Source organism: Colobus angolensis, unplaced genomic scaffold (assembly GCF_000951035.1).
Source record: "Colobus angolensis palliatus isolate OR3802 unplaced genomic scaffold, Cang.pa_1.0 Scaffold337, whole genome shotgun sequence".
In the NCBI taxonomy this organism is placed as follows: Eukaryota; Metazoa; Chordata; class Mammalia; order Primates; family Cercopithecidae; genus Colobus; species Colobus angolensis.
In genome coordinates, this window is record NW_012116677.1 from 230,885 (window position 1) to 245,476 (window position 14,592).

Sequence of the window (14,592 nt, forward strand, 5' to 3'; positions counted from 1 at the left end):
CTGTCCCAGCTTCACTATCTCAGCCACTGGAGCCGGCTCTCTGAGCCCCTCAGCGGGGGATCTTCAGGAAAGAGCTGTAGGATATTTCCTTCTGATTCACAACTTCTAGGGGTGAATGTGATTAAGAGCTCATGATTTGGCTGGGCACGGTGGCTCACGCCTATAATCCCAGCACTTTGGGAGGCTGAGGCGGGAGGATCACGAGATCAGGATTCGAGATCAGCCTGGCCAACAGGCTGCACATGCAGCCCCGAACCTAACATAGAAGTTAAAAAAATAGTTTTTCTCCCCCTCTGCCTATTTTGAGTATAATTATAGACTCAGGAATTCTGTTTACTTAATGAATTATAATCGATTATTGTCATTTTTCTTTTTTAAGCCAGATCTTGTGTCATTTTGATGTATCCCCATTCATCTTTTAAGTAGTGTCTTTATTTTTGCTACAACAAGGTGTTTCAAACTTATCTTGCATATTGCCTGCTCCAGATCTGGAATTAAACATTTCTCTAAGAAGCCCTTCATTCTTTTTAATAGGAAATGGTGTTTCTTTATTTTCAGCAGTGACAATGAAGTTCTTATCGGTATCTGCCTGGCTCCTGCATCTATCTCTAAGTTCATTACAAACTCAGGCAGAGGAAAAACAAGGTGTTATTGATTTACACCTTTTAAAATAAGGCATGAATTGATTCACACCTTTTCTCTTATATTTCTGTATTGATCCAACAAATATTTTTTGAATTATTACATTGTGCAGGGATATGCTAAGCACAAGAGATAGAATTTTAAGCAAGACACAGACAGTCCTTGTCTTCATGGAACTTACAGTTTTAGTGGGGAGGACAAATGTGAATCAGGTGATCATACATTTGATTTTTAATCAAATTTTGATCAAATTTTTGATTTAACTAAAAATAGGTTAAGTACTCCCAAAATAGACTAAGTTCTAGGAATGTAACAAGGAATCTGATATATACTGGGTAGTTAGGAAGAGGCTTCCCTAAAAATAAAAACTGAGACCTAATGTCTGAAAAATGGGTAGAAGTTACTGAAGCCAAGGGTGAGGGGTTTATGTTCTTGTTAGTGGGGAGATAGAGCCTGGAGGAAGGTAGTCAAGCGAGCAGGTTCCAGACACAGGCAGGTAAACTTGGACATTTTTTTGTTTTTGTTTTTTAGACACAGCCTGAGTGCTAAGATTACAGGTGTCAGCCGCTGCACCCAACCCCTAAAACTTGAACATTTCAGAAACCAAAAGAATATTTAGGTCTTTATACAGCAGCTATAGCTAAAAGTCTGGGCAGATGCTGACTCCTTGAAGGTTTTCTTCTTCTTCTTCTTCTTCTTCTTTGTTGTTGTTGTTGTTGTTGAGGTGGAGTCTCACTCTCTCATCCAGGCTGGAGTGCAGTGGTGTGATCTCGGCTCACTGCAACCTCTGCCTCCCGGGTTCAGGTGATTCTCCTGCCTCAGCCTCCCGGGAAGCCGGGATTACAGGCATGTGCCACCACGACCAGCTAATTTTTTTTTTGTTTTTAGTAGAGATGTGGTTCCACCACGTTAGTCAGGCTGGTCTTGAACTCCCAAAGTGCTGAGATTACAGGGTGTGCCACTGCACTTGGCCGAGGGTTTCAGTCTTTATTCTCAGTGTATTCTTAGTAAGAAAGCTATGAAAGGGCTTAAGCAGAATAGAGTCATAACCAGATCTATATTTTAAAAGGGATATTGTCTAAAACAAAAAAGATTAGTTGGAGCAAGGCAGGATGTTAGCATGCCAGCTGGAAGTCTCTTTGCAATAGTGTAGAGAGAGCTGACAAGTAATATGTTCTAGGATGGTGTCTGTGAAATTTCACTGTCACTTGCCACCACTGAACAAGCAAACATCTTTTTTTTTTTTTTTTTTTTGGCCCTCTAAGGATTTCTACATACAATGGGAAATCTACTTAATGTGCTTCTTTCTAAGCTCTCTGTCCCTCCATTACTCTCTCTGTTCCCCATTTTTCTTTTATGCCTAGTAGAGAAATACAAAAGCGAGACTGAAATTGATGAATTGATGATGAGACTTTAGGAACACAAAGTCAGTAAACAAATAGACTCCAAAAGTCTTCAAAAGTAGAGTGGGGGTCTCTGAGGGAAGGCACATAAATGGAACAGGAGCTGGCAATTTATTTGGATCTCTGGAGGGGAGAGGGAAAGGGTAGGTGAGAGGGTAAAGGAAGGAAGTGCCTAGCAGAGGTTTTACTTTAATTCCCCCTTTACTCCAAAGGATCTGCTCCTTTGCCACCATAAGATGTGGCACCACTAAAAATCTGCTCATCCCAGCACTGGAAATGGTTTGAAACAGAGAGCAGTGGTAATGGTTAAGGGTTACCACCAAAAGGATGTTGAGGAAGGTCTGAATTTTAGAAGTGATAGCTGGGAGGAGAGCCAGAGACTAAATGGAATGATTCTTCAAAATTATATAAAATTATTATGCTATGTGAAAATATTCTAAAAGATTTTTAAAAACTCAAACATTTCCCAACTCCTTTTACAATGCTAGCATAACTCTGACATCAAATCTGATGGTCATAATAAATGCAAAGGGGAAGGGATAACACACAAAAGTTATGAGCTTAACTATTTTGAAGTGAACAGTTCAGCAGTGTAAAGTGCATTCACATTGTTGTGCAACCGATTTCCAGAACTCTTTTCAATTTGCAGTGTTGAAACTCTGTACCCATGGAACAACTCCCAACTCTGCCTTCCCCCCAGCCCCAGACAACCACCATTCTACTTCCTGTCTCTATGAATTTGAATATACTAGGTACCTCATGTAAGTGGAATCACAAAGCACTTGTCTTTTTATAACTGGCTTATTTCATTTAGCATATTGTTCTCAAGGTTCATCCATATTATAGCATGTGTCAGAATTGTGTTCCTTTTTAAAGCTGAATAGTATGATATTGTATGTCTATACCATGTTTTGTTTATCCATTTATCTTTCGATTTATTGCTTCCACCTTTTGGCTATTGTGAACAATGATGCTATGAACATGGGTGTACAAATATCTCTTCAAGACCCTGCTCAGTTCTTTTGGATATATACCCAAAGTGGAACTGTCAGATCAAATGGTAATTCAATTTTTAATTTTTTGAGGGACCACCATATGCTTTTCATAGCAGCTGAACCATTTTGTAATCCCACCAACAATGCACAATGGTTTGTTTCTCCACATCCTCTCCAATATTTGTTATTTTCTGTTTTGTTTTTTTGTTTTTGTTTTTTTTTGTTTTTTTTTTTTTTAATAGCAGCCATCCTGTCAGGCATGGTGGTTCACGCCTATAATCCCAGCACTTAGCACTTTGGGAGACCAAGGTGGGTGGATCGCCTGAGGTCAGGACTTCAAGACCAGCCTGACCAACATGGTGAAACCCCATATCTACCAAAAATACAAAAATTAGCTGAGCAGTAGCGGCACGCGCCTGTAATCCCAGCTACTTGGGAGGCCGAGGCAGGAGAATCGTTTGAACCCGGGAGGTGAAGATTGCGATGAGCCACCATCATGACACTGCACTCCAGTCTGGGCAACAGAATGAGACCCTGTCTCAATAAATAAATAAATAAAATAAAAAATAAAAATAAAAATCGAGTGTTTTTAAATGTTACGTTTTGAAATAAAAAAAGCAAAAGTTTGCTATGTAAATATAAAAAGAGCCATTATTTTTAAAAATATAAAACTTTAATAGAAAATTGAGCAAACAATAAGCAAAGGAAGAATGCCAGGAATGAAATAGAAGTAGCTAAGAACTATATGAAAGAGCTTGTTTTGGGTGATAGGGAGCCAGGACTGGATTCTTCTCTAGCTCTCTGATTGCTTCTAAGGTAGTCATCAGGGTGTAGCGGTCTCATGCCCCTATTGCAGCAGGGAGTTGTCAAGGGCAGTTTTGTTCTGCTGTGTAGGTACTATAACTCCAATTGGTTGATCTGTTTAATACAAGAAAATAGAGGCCAGACAGCCGGAGGAAATATTTCCTTTTCTAATGTCAAAAACGATATATTGGAAATGCTCCAGGGAAGACAAGGAAAAGAATCGAGTACTTAAAAAGCTCTACCGGCCGGGCGAGGTGGCTCAAGCCTGTAATCCCAGCACTTTGGGAGGCCGAGATGGGCGGATCACGAGGTCAGGAGATCGAGACCATCCTGGCTATCACGGTGAAACCCCGTCTCTACTAAAAATACAAAAACTAGCCGGGCGAGGTGGCAGGCGCCTGTAGTCCCAGCTACTCCAGAGGCTGAGGCAGGAGAATGGTGTAAACCCGGGAGGCGGAGCTTGCAGTGAGCTGAGATCCGGCCACTGCACTCCAGTCTGGGCGACAGAGCGAGACTCCGCCTCAAAAAAAAAAAAAAAAAAAAAGCTCTACCAACACATCTGAGATGGCTGAACCACACATTTTGTTTCAGAGAATGAATACTTGGGGTATTTGGGGGTTTAAAAAAAAGGATATTAAAGGACTCTGTTTAGACTGCAAGGCTAGACTGAAATTACCTGCAAACACATCATTTATCAAGCTGATAATGCAGCACATCACCTGGATAGTTCTGAAGGTGCAGTAGCGCTACATGAAATCTAAAACTGCAGTGGTTTGAAAACATGGCCTCAGAACACTTTGAAATACCTCCCATTAAGAAGTGAGCTCTATGTTTCCTCCTGTGAATCTGGATGAACCTGTAACTCAGACAAAAATGTATGACAAAAGTGATACCATGTGATTTCCAGTTAGGTCCCACAAAGCCATGCAGCTTCCCCTAATTTTCTTGGACCACTCTCTGTTCAGATGTTCCTTCACTGGATACACAGCGGTGGAACCCAGCCACCATGCTGTGAGGAGCCAAGTTGTGGAAAGGCCAACTACTGGTACACCACTGACTGTCTCAGCAGAGCCCAGCCTTCAAGTCATCTCAGACCAAGTACCAGATGTAAATCAAGCAGCCATCAGAGGATTCCAGGCCTCAGTCTTTTAAGACACTCCCAGCCTTTTGAGTCTTCCCAACTGAGGCCAAACATCTCATAGCATAGAATAGAGATGAGCCACATATGCTATGCCCTGTCTGCATTTCTGATCTATGGAATCTGAGAGCATAATAAATGGTATCTCCCATTCTGTTTCTTATCAAGCTTATTTGGATTTTCTCTCTTCTTTTATTGATTAATCTTGCTAATGGTCTATCAATGTTATTTATCTTTTCAAGGAACCAGCTTTTTGTTTTATTTATCTTTTGTATTGTTTTTGTTTGTTTCAATTTCATTTAGTTCAGCTCTGATCTCAGTTATTTCCTTTTCTCTGCTGGGTTTGCGTTTTATTTGTTCTTGTTTCTCTAGTACCTTGAGGTGTGACCTTAGATTGTCTGTTTGTGCTCTTTCAGACTTTTTGATATAGGCATTTAGGGCTATGAACTTTCCTCTTGGCACTGCCTTTGTTGTATCCCAGTGGTTTTGATAGGTTGTGTCACTATTGTCATTCAGTTTAAAGAATTTTTTAATTTCCATCTTGAGTTCATTTTTTTACCCAATGATCATTCAGGAACAGGTTATTTAATTTCCATGTATTTTCATGGTTTTGAAGGTTCCTTTTGGAGTTAATTTCCAGTTTTATTCTACTGTGGTCTGAGAGAGTGCTTGATATAATTCCAATTTTCTTAAATTTATTGAGGCTCATTTTGTGGGCTATCATATGGTCTATCTTAAAGAAAGTTCCGGCTGAGCATGGTGGCTCATGCTTGTAACTCCAGCACTGTGGCAGGCCGAGGTGGGTGGATCACGAGGTCAGGAGTTCAAGACCAGTGTGACCAAGATGGTGAAACCCCGTCTCTGCTAAAAATACAAAAAAATTAGCCAGGTGTGGTGGCAGGCACCTGTAATCCCAGCTATGTGGGAGGTTGAGGTAGAGAATCACTTGAACCTGGGAGGCAGAGGTTGTAGTGAGCTGAGATCACACCACTGCACTCCAGCCTGGGTGACAGAGCGAGACTCTGTCTCAAAAAAAAAAAAGGGTCGCTTCCAAGATGGCCAAATAGGAACTGCTCCAGTCTACAGCTCCCAGCGAGATCAACACAGAAGACAGGTGATTTCTGCATTTCCAACTGAGGTACCTGGTTTATCTCACTGGGACTCATTGGACAGTGGGTGCAGCCCACGGAGGGTGAGCCGAAGCAGGATGGGGCATGGTCTCACCTGGGAAGCACAAGGGGTCAGGGGATTTCCCTTTCCTAGCCAAGGGAAGCTGTGAGTGACTGTACCTGGAGGAGCAGTACACTCCTGTCCAAATACTGTGCTTTTCCCACGGTCTTCCCAACTGGCAGACCAGGAGATTCTCTCCCATGCTTGGATCAGCGGGTCCCGCACCCACGGTGCCTTGCTTGCTGCTAGCGCAGCAGTCTGAGATTGACCTGGGATGCTGAAGTTTGGCAGCAAGCAGGGCGTCCGCCATTACTGAGGCTTCAGTAGGCAGTTCTATGCTCCCAGTATAAACAAAGTGGCAGGGAAGCTTGAACTGGGCGGAGCCTACCACAGCTCAGCAAGGCCTACTGCCTCTCTGATTCCACCTCTGGGGGCAGGGCATATCTGAACAAAAGGCAACAGACAGCTTCTCCAGACTTAAATGTCCCTGCCTGATAGCTCTGAAGAGAGCAGTGGTTCTCCCAGCATGGTGTTCAAGCTCCGATAACAGACAGACTGCCTCATCAAGTGGGTTCTCAACCCCGTGTAGCCTGACTGGGAGACACCTCCCAGTAGGAGCCAATAGACACCTCATACAGGCGGGTGCCCCACTGGGGCAAAGGATCAGGCAGCAATATTTGCTGTTCTGCAGTCTCCGTTGGTGATGCCCAGGCAAACAGGGTCTGAAGTGGACCTCCAGCACACTCCAAAAGACCTGCAGCTGAGGGGCTGGATGGTTACAAACAGAAAGGAATAGGAACAACATCAACAAAAAGGACATTCACACCAAAACCCCACCCACAGGTCACCAACATCAAAGACCAAAGATAGATAAAACCACAAAGATGGGGAGAAAACAGAGCAGAAAGGCTGAAAATTCCAAAAACCAGAATGCCTCTTCTCCTCTAAGGAACACAACTCCTCACCAGCAAGGGAACAAAACTGAATGGAGAGTGACTTTGATGAGTTGACAGAAGTAGGCTTCAAAACGTTGGTAATAACAAACTTCTCCGAGCTAAAGGAGCATGTTCTAATCCATTGCAAGGAAGCTAAAAACCTTGAAGAAAGGTTAGATGAATTGCCAACTAGAATAACCAGTGTAGAGAACAGCTTAAATGAGCTGATGGAGCTGAAAATCACAGTATGAGAACTTCGTGAAGCACCACATGCTTCAATAGCCAATTTGATCAAGCGGAAAAAAAGATATCAGTGATTGAAGATCAAATTAATGAAATAAAGTGAGAAAACAAGATTAGAGAAAAAAGAGTGAAAAGAAGTAAACAAAGCCTCCAAGAAATATGGGACTATGTGAAAAGACCAAATCTACGTTTGATTGGTGTACCTAAAAGTGATGGGGAGAATGCAATCAAGGTAGAAGACACTCCTCAGGATATTATCCAGGAGAACTTCCCCAACCTAACAAGACAGGTCAACATTCAAATTCAGGAAATACAGAGAACACCACAAAGACCCTCCGCAAGGAGAGCAACCCTGAGACACATAATTGTCAGATTCACCAAGGCTGAAATGGAGGAACAAATGTTAAGGGCAGCCAGAAAGAAAGGCGGGTTACCCACAAAGGAAAACCCATCAAACTAACAGCAAATCTCTTAGCAGAAACCCTACAAGCCAGAACAGAGTGGGGGTCAACATTCAACACTCTTAAAGAAAAGAATTTTCAACTAAGAACTTCATATACAGCCAAACTAAGCTTCATAAGTGAAGGAGAAATAAAATCCTTTACAGACAAGCAAATGCTGAGAGATTCTGTCACCACCAGGCCTGCCTTACAAGAGCTTCTGAGGGAAACACTCAACATAGAAAGAAACAACCAGTACCATCCACTGCAAAAGCATGCCGAATTATAAAGACCGTCAACATTATGAAAAAACTGCATCAATTAACAGGTAAAATAACCAGCTACCATCATAATGAAGGGATCAAATTCACATATAACAATGTTAACCTTAAATGTAAATGGGTTAAAGGCCCCAATTAAAAGACACAGACTGGCAAATTGGATAGAGTCAAGACTCATTGGTGTGCTGTATTCAGGAGACACACCTCACGTGCAAAGACACACATAGGCTCAAAATAAAGGGATGGAGGAAGTTCTACCAAGCAAATGGAAAGAAAAAACAAAACAAAACAAAACAGGGGTTACAATCCTGGTCTCAGATAAAACAGACTTTAAAGCAACAAAGATCAAAAGAGACAAAGAAGGTCATTACATAATGGTAAAGGAATCAATGCAACAAGAAGAGCTAACTATCCTAAATATATATGCACCCAATACAGCAGCACCCAGATTCATAAAGCAAGTTCTTAGAGACCTACAAAGAGACTTAGACTTCCACACAATAATAATGGGAAACTTTAACATCCCACTGTTAATATTAGACAGATCAACAAGACAGAAAATTAACAAGGACATCCAGGACTTGAACTCAGCTCTGGACAAAGCCAACCTAATAGAATATACAGAACTCTCCACCCCAAATCAAGAGAATATACATTCTTCCCAGCACCACACCACACTTATTCTAAAACTGACCACATAATTGGAAGTAAAACACTCCTCAGCAAATGTAAGAGAACAGAAATAACAACAAACCATCACTCAGACCACAGTGCCATCAAATCAGAACTCAGGATTAAAAAACTCACTCAAAACCACACAACTACATAGAAACTGAACAACCTGCTCCTGAATGACTACTGGGTACATAACGAAATGAAACCAGAAATAAAGATGTTCTTTGAAACCAATGAGAACAAAGACACAATGTACTAGAATCTCTGGGACACAGCAAAAGCAGTGTGCAGAGGCAAATTTATAGCACCAAATGCCCATAAGAGAAAGCAGGAGAGAAAACAAGTTCAAAGATCAGAGCAGAACTGAAGGAGACAAAGACACAAAAAACCCTTAAAAAAAAAAAAAAATCAATGAATCCCGGAGCTGCTTTTTTGAAAAGATCAAGAGAATAGATAGACTGCTAGCCAGGCAAATAAAGGAAAGAGAGAAGAATCAAACAGACACAATAAAAAGTAATAAAGGGGATATCACCACTGACTCCACAGAAATACAAACTACCATCAGAGAATACTATAAACACCTGTATGCAAATAAACTGGAAAATCTAGAAGAAATGGATAAATTCCTGGACATATATACCCTCCCAAGAAGCAACCAGGAAGAAGTTGAATCTCTGAATAGACCAACAACAGGTTCTGAAATTGAGGCAATAATTAACACCCTACCAACCAAAAAAAGTCCCAGACCAGACGGATTCACAGTCAAATTCTACCAGAGGTACAAATAGGAGTTGGTACCATTCTTTCTGAAACTATTCCAATCAATAGAAAAAGAGGGAATCCTCCCTAACTCATTATATGAGGCCAGCATCATCCTGATACCAAAGCCTGGCAGAGACACAACTAAAAACGAGAATTTTAGACCAATATCCCTGATGAACACCAATGCAAAAATCCTGAATAAAATACTGGCAAACCGAATCCAGCAGCACATCCAAAAGCTTATCCACCACGATCAAGTCAGCTTCATCCCTGGGATGCAAGATTGGTTCAACATACGCAAATCAATAAATGTAATCCATCACATAAACAGAACCAATGGCAAAAACCACATGATTATCTCAATAGATGCAGAAAAGGCCTTTGACAAAATTCAACAGCCTTTCATGCTAAAAACTCTCAATAAACTAGGTGTTGATGGGACGTATTTCAAAATAATAAAAGCTATTTATGACAAACCCACAGCCAATATCATACTGAATGGGCAAAAACTGGAAGCATTCTTTTTGAAAACCAGCACAACATAAGGATGACTTCTCTCACCACTCCTATTCAACATAGTATTGGAAGTTCTGCCCAGGGCACTAGGCAAGAGAAAGCAATAAAGCATATTCAAATTGGAAGAGAGGAAGTCAAATTGTCTCTGTTTGCAGATGACATGATTGTATATTTTGAAAATCCCATCTCTCAGCCCAAAATCTCCTTAAGCTGATAAGCAACTTCAGCAAAGTCTCAGGATACAAAATCAATGTGCAAAAATCACAAGCATTCCTATACACCAATAACAGACAAACAGAGAGCCATATCATGAGTGAACTCCCATTCACAATTGCTACTAAGAGAATAAAATACCTAGGAATACAACTTACAAGGGATGTAAAGGACCTCTTCAAGGAGAACTACAAACCACTGCTCAATAAAATAAAAGAGGACACAAACAAATAGAAGAGCATTCCATGCTCATGGAGAGGAAGAATCAATATCGTGAAAATGGCCTTACTGCCCAAAGTAATTTATACATTCAATGCTATCCCCATCAAGCTACCATGACTTTCTTCATAGAATTGGGAAAAACTGCTTTAACCTTCATATGGAACCAAAAAAGAGCCCACATAGCCAATGCAATCCTGGACAAGAAGAACAAAGCTGGAGGCATCATGCTACCTGACTTCAAACTATACTACAAGGCTATAGTAACCAAAAGAGCATGGTACAGGTACCGAAATAGATATATAGACCAACGGAACAGAATGGAAGCCTCATAAATAACACTACACATCTACCACAATCTGATCTTTGACAACCCTGATATACATAAGCAATGGGGAAAAGATTCCCTATTTAATAAATGGTGTTGGGAAAACTGGCTAGCCATATGCAGAAAACTGTGCCCCTTCCTTACACCTCATACAAAAATCAACTCAAGATGGATCAAAGACTTAAACGTAAGACCTAGGACCATAAAAATTTTAGAAGACAACCTAGGCAATACCATTCAGGATATAGGCATGGGCAAAGACTTCATGTCTAAAACACCAAAAGCAATGCAACAAAAGCCAAAATTGACAAATGGGATCTAATTAAACTAAAGAGCTTTTGCACAGCAAAATAAACTATCATCAGAGTGAACAGGCAACCTATAGAATGGAAGAAAATTTTTGCAATCTATCCATCTGACAAAGTGCTAATATCCAGAATCTACAAAGAACTTAAACAAATTCTCAAGAAACAAACAAACAACCCCCTCAAAACATGGGCAAAGAATATGAACAGACACTTCTCAAAAGAAGATATTTGTGCAGCCAACAGATATATGAAAAAATGCTCATCATCACTGGTCATTAGAGAAATGCAAATCAAAACCACAATGAGATACCATCTCACGCCAGTTAGAAAGGCGATCATTGAAAAGTCAGGAAACGACTGGGTGTGGTGGCTCATGCCTGTAATCCTAGCACTTTGGGAGGCTGAGGCGGGCAGATCATGAGGTCAAGAGATTGAGACCATCCTGGCCAACATGGTGAAACCCTGTCTCTACTAAAAATACAAAAATTACCTGGGTGTGGTGGTGCATGCCTGTAATACCAGTCACTTGGGAAGCTGAGGCAGGAGAATCACTTGAACCAGAGAGGTGGAGGTTTCAGTGAGCTGAGATCATGCCACTGCACTCCAGCCAGGTGACAGAGTGAGACTCTGTTTCCAAAACAAAAAAAAAACAGTCAGGAAGCAACAGATGCTAGAAAGATTGTGGAAAAATAGGAACATTTTTATACTGTTGGTGGGAGTGTAAATTAGTTCAACCATTGTGGAAGACAGTGTGGCGATTCCTTAAGGATCTAGAATTAGAAATACCTTTTGACCCAGCCATCCCATTACTGGGCATATACTCAAAGGATTAAAAATCATTCTATGATAAAGACACATGTACATGTATGTTTATTGTGGCACTTTTCACAATAGCAAAGACTTGGAACCAACCCAAATGTTCATCAGTGATAGACTGGATTAAGAAAATGTGGCACATATACACCATGGAATACTATGCAGCCATAAAAAAAAAGATGAGTTCTTGTCCTTTGCAGGGACATGGATGAAGCTGGAAACCATCACTCTCAGCAAACTATCACAATGACAGAAAACCAAACGCTGCATGTTCTCACTCATAAGTGGGAGCTGAAGAATGAGAACACTTGGATACAGAGAGGGGAACATCACACACTGGGGCCTGTGGTGGTTGGGGGATAGGAGAGCGATAACATTAGGAGAAATACCTAATGTTGGTGATGGGTTGATGGGTGCAGCAAGCCACCATGGCATGTGTATACCTATGTAACAAAACTGCATATTCTGCACATGTAACCCAGAACTTAAAGTATAATTAAAAATTAATCAAACCAAAAATAAGCAAAGAAAAGAAAGTCCCATGTGCTGTTGAATAGAATGTATGTTCTGTGGTTGCTGGATGGAATGTTCTGTATATATCTGTTAAGTCCATTTGTTCTAGGGTATAGTTTAAATCCGTTTTTCTTTGTTGACTTTCTGTCTTGATGACCTGTCTAGTGCTGTCCCTGGCGTATTGAAGTCCTGCACTACTACTGTGTTGCTTTCTATCTCATTTCTTAGGTCTATTAGTAACTGTTTTATAAATTTGAGAGCTCTAGTGTCAGGTGCATATATGTTTAGGATTGTGATATTTTCGTGTTGGATAAGTCATTTGTCATTATATAATGCCCCTCTTTGTCTTTTTTAACTACTGTTGCTTTAAAGTTTGTTTTGTCTGATATAAGAATACCTACTCCTGCTCGCTTTCGGTGTCCATTTGCATGAAATGTCTTTTTCCACCACTTTACCTTAAGTTTGTGTGAGTCCTTATGTGTTAGGTAAGTCTTTTGAAGGCAGCAGATGGTTGGGGGGTGAATTCTTATACTTTCTGCAGTTCTGTATCTTTTAAGTGGAGCATTTAGGCCATTTACATTCAATGTTAGTATTGAGATGTGAGTTACCATTCCATTCATCGTGCTATTTGTTGTCTGTATACCTTAATTTTTCATTTTTAAATTGTATTTTTGTTTTATATGTCCTGTGAGATTTATGCTTTAAAGAAGTTCTGTTTTGATGTATTTCCAGGGTTCATTTCAAGATTTAGAGCTCCTTTTAGTAGTTCTGGTAGTGGTGGTTTGGTAGTTGTGAATTATCTCAGCATTTGTTTACCTGAAAAAGACGGTATCTTTCCTTCATATATGAAGCTTAGCTTCACTGGATACAAAATTCTTGGCTGATAATTGTTTTGTTTGAGGAGGCTGATGATAGGGCCCCAATCCCTTCTAGCTAGTAGGATTTCTGCTGAGAAATCTGCTATTAATCTGATAGGTTTTCCTTTATGGGTTACCTGGTGCTTTTGTCTCACAATTCTTAAGATTCTTTCCTTTGTCTTAACTTTAGATAACCTGAGGACAATGTGTCTAGGCAGTGATCTTTTTGTGATGAATTTCCCAGGCATTCTTTGTGCTTCTTGTATTTGGATGGCTAGGTCTCTAGCAAGGCTGGGTAAGTTTTCCTCGATTATTCTCCCAAATATGTTTTCCAAGATTTCAGATTTCTCTTCTTTCTCAGGAATGTTGATTATTCTTAGGTTCAGTTGTTTAGCATAATCCCAGACTTCTTGAAGGATTTGTTCATATTTTCTTATTCTTTTTTCTTTGTCTTTGTTGGATTGAGTTAATTTGAAGACCTTGTCTTCGAGTTCTGAATTTCTTTCTACTACTTGTTTGCTTCTGTTGCTGAGACACTCCAGAGCATTTTGCATTTCTGTGTGTCCAATGTTTCCTGAAGTTTTGATTGTTTTCTTTGTGCTATCTATTTCATTGAATATTTCTCCCTTCACTTCTCATATCATTTTAAAAATTTCCTTACATTGGGCTTCACCTTTGTCTGGTGACTCCCTGATTAACTTAACAACTAACCTCCTGAATTTTTTTTTCAGGTAAATCAGGGATTTGATTTCTTCCTGGTTTGGATCCATTGCCGATGAACTAGTGTGATTTTTGGGGGTACTAAAGAACCTTGTTTTATCATATTACCAGAGTTGGCTTTCTGGTACCTACTCATTTGGGTAGGCTCTGTCAGAGGAAAGGTCTAGGGATGAAGGCTGTTGTTCAGATTCTTTTGCCCCACTATTCCCTTAATATAGTACTCTCCTCCTTTTCCTATGGATGTGCTTCCTGAGAGCCAAGGTGTAGTGATTTTTATCTCCCTTCTGGATCCAGCCATTCAACAAGTCTACCAGGCTCTGGGCTGGTACTGGATTGTCTGCACAGAGTCCTGCAATGTGAACCGTCAGTGGGTCTCTCAGTCGTGGATACCAGAACAGTATTTGGGGTGTCTCCTGGGTCCTGCAGGAACAATCCACTTCCTTCAGAGGGTCTGTGGATCCTCTTGGGTTTCCTGATTTATTCCTGTAGTCATTCTGGAGCAAAAATTCACTATGTGAATTTTTCAGGTCATGTAGTTCCTCCACATGTTGTTCTGTCCATCCAAGTCAAAGCTGTAATCTAGTCCTGCCACCTATCTGCCACAATCCCTAACG